Source organism: Vicia villosa, unplaced genomic scaffold (genome assembly GCF_029867415.1).
Source record: "Vicia villosa cultivar HV-30 ecotype Madison, WI unplaced genomic scaffold, Vvil1.0 ctg.000429F_1_1, whole genome shotgun sequence".
Classification (NCBI taxonomy): Eukaryota; Viridiplantae; Streptophyta; class Magnoliopsida; order Fabales; family Fabaceae; genus Vicia; species Vicia villosa.
The window spans coordinates 1,038,948-1,042,175 of NW_026705205.1; positions in this window are offsets into that span (position 1 = coordinate 1,038,948).

The window sequence follows — 3,228 nt, forward strand, 5'->3', positions numbered from 1 at the left end:
CATACTTCATCACTGACTTGTCTGAGGCAGAAAATCCCAGACCAGCTCTATTCTTGTTCTCTTGTAGACTCACCATTTGTCCCCAGACTCCTGAATGTCCATTCTGAACCACCAGCTGAGCGTCTTTGAAGGAGGCAATGGAAGCTTCATCCTTTTTTAATTCATCATTAACAGACAGGGCTTGGAATGCAGTTCCAATGACTACCTCATCAGCTTCTATGGTACGGAACGAAGAGAGATGACTAATCAGCAAAGCTTGTTCTCCATTCACAACAACCATCCTTCCATCTTTCACAAATTTCAACTTTTGGTGAAGAGTTGACGTGACTGCCCCAGCCTCATGGATCCATGGGCGTCCCAATAAGCAACTGTATGCAGGGAAAATGTCCATCACTTGAAAAGTAATCTTGAAGACAAATGGTCCAATACCAATAGGCAAATCAACCTCTCCGACCACTGATTTCTTCGATCCATCAAAAGCCTTGACAATCACATTACTAAATCTCATTGGTGTGCCACCATAAGACAGCTTAGCAAGAGTGGATTTCGGCATGACATTCAGAGATGATCCAGTATCGATCAACACATTGGACATTGAGTCCTCTTTGCAACTGACAGAGATGTGCAAAGCCAAATTATGATTTCTCCCTTCCTCAGGCAAATCTTCATCACTGAAGCTCAGATTGTTACATGCAGTGATATTACTCACCACCCCATTAAACTGATCCAGCGTCACATCATGATCCACAAAGGCTTGATCGAGTATTTTAATCAAAGAATCCCTATGAGCAGGAGAACTCGTCAGCAGCTCCATTATAGAGATCTTGTACAGAGTGCGATGCAACTGATCCACGATCTTATAATCACTCATCCTGATAAGCTTCAAAATCTCATCCATCTCCTTTCCTGAAGATGACTCAGCATTCACTTTTGTCGCATCATTATCGTTCACAGGCACTTGAGTTGGATTTCTCTGGACATCCACAACTGTTTGGGGCTGAGTAAAAACTCGTCCGCTTCTAGTCACTCTACTAACATCTACTATATTCCCAACAGAAGACAGAGGCTTAATCTCGACTTCTTTTCCAGCTTCCATCATGGTGGCTTTGTATCTATAAGGTACAGCTTTATCAGAATTATAAGGTACAGATCCAGGCAAACATATCACAAGAGGTTCCACAGCAGCTTTGCCATAATAACCAATCTCTACACATTCCGGGATTTCAAAGCATGGTTCAATCACATTGACATCATCTTCATCTCTGTCCCTCAGAATCTCAATGAGCCTTTGATCTATCATCTCTTGTAAATCTCTTCTCACAATGTAACATCCTCGAGGATTGACTGAACAAATCCTACAAACAGCATGATTATGCTCATAATGACTGTACTCACACAGAGTGGCATGCATCTCTACCAATGATTCTCAGATGTGTTCCACACGATAAATCTTATACTTCCCAGGGCAACCAGATACCATATTCACAACAGACGCTTCATGAGTTGGCAATGGATTGTTCTGCACATTTGGACCAATATCACGGAAAGAAAGCATACCAGAACGAACCAATCTCTGGACTTCATTCTTCAGGGCCCAACAGTTTTCCAAATCATGCCCAGAAGCATTTTGATGATACGCACAAGTGGCATCAGCCTTATACCACCAAGGGAGTTTCTCTGGCACAGGAGGTGGTGACCTTGGTTGAACCAACTTCTTATGAATTAGAGCAGGAGACAGTTCAGTGTACGTCATAGGGATAGGATCAATATTAACCCGAGGATACGGATTTCGCCTTGCTGGTTGTTGATTAACAGGAGCTACAGGCACTGAATTCACGACAGGAGTTACTGATGCCACTTGTTGAGATTGATTTCTGAATCGACTATTCCTCCCATGAGAAACAGCATTAGCATCTGATTCTTTCTTCTTCTGGAGTGAAGAACCATACTTCTTCGCACCACCAGATGAATTGTCATTTCGAACCAAACGACCTTCTCGCACAGATTCTTCCAATCTGACACCCATACCCACCATTTCGGTGAAGTCTACAGGAGCACTTGCAATCATCTTTTCATAGTAAAACGGACCAAGAGTCTTCAGAAAAATCTTAGTCATCTCTTTTTCTTCCATCGGAGGAATCACTTGGGCGGCAACCTCGCGCCATCTCTGAGCATATTCTTTGAAGGATTCTTTCTCTTTCTGCATCATAGCTCGCAATTGATCCCTATCAGGAGCCATGTCCACATTATACTTGTATTGCTTCACAAACGCTTCAGCTAAGTCATTGAAAGTGCGAATATGGGTGCTATCAAGGCCCATATACCACTTAGAAGCAGCTCCAGTCAAACTGTCTTGGAAATAGTGAATCAACAGACGTTGATCATCAGTGTGAGTAGACATCTTTCTCACATACATCACCAGGTGTGCCTGAGGACAGGAATTTCCTTTATACTTCTCAAATTCAGGCAGTTTGAACTTAGCAGGTACTTTCACATTGGGAACAAGGCAAAGATCATGCACATTCTTTCCAAACAGTTCTTTCCCACGCAAGGCTTTCATCTCTTTCTGCAATTCTTCAAACTGATCTTGGAAACCATCCATTCTGTCATGAATTTCACTTGGAGCAGCATCATAAATGGGCTCTGGGACAAAAGGACCAGTATGAACAATAGGAGATGTGTTTGTTAGAACAAGATTTGTTCTGATCAATTATCTTAGTTTTGATGATAACAATAATATGAATTTTGCTTAAGATAATATGGTACTCTAATCCAATGCAATTTCCTTTTCAGGAAATATATAAAGAGTACGCATAATTCAGCGCTCAGAAGCTTTGTCTCAAAGGGTTCAGCATGCAACATCAGAACATGGTCTGGCAAGACATCAGAAGATGGTCGAAGCAGAATCAGAACATGGGTCTATGGAAGCATCAGAAGAACAAGAGAACAGAAGCACTGAAGTTCTGATGGTATCACGCTCAGAAGCACTTCAAGGTCAGAAGATCAGAAGATGCTATGCACCAAGCTGTTTGACTCTGATGATATTCAAACGTTGTATTCACAAACATCAGATCAGAAGGAAGTACAAGTGGCAAGCTACGCTGACTGACAAAAGGAACGTTAAAAGCTATTAAAGGCTACGTCAGTAGACACAGCGTGAACAAGGCTCGAGGTAGTTGACAAAAGCGTATAACATTAAATGCGATGCTGTACGGAACACGCAAAGCA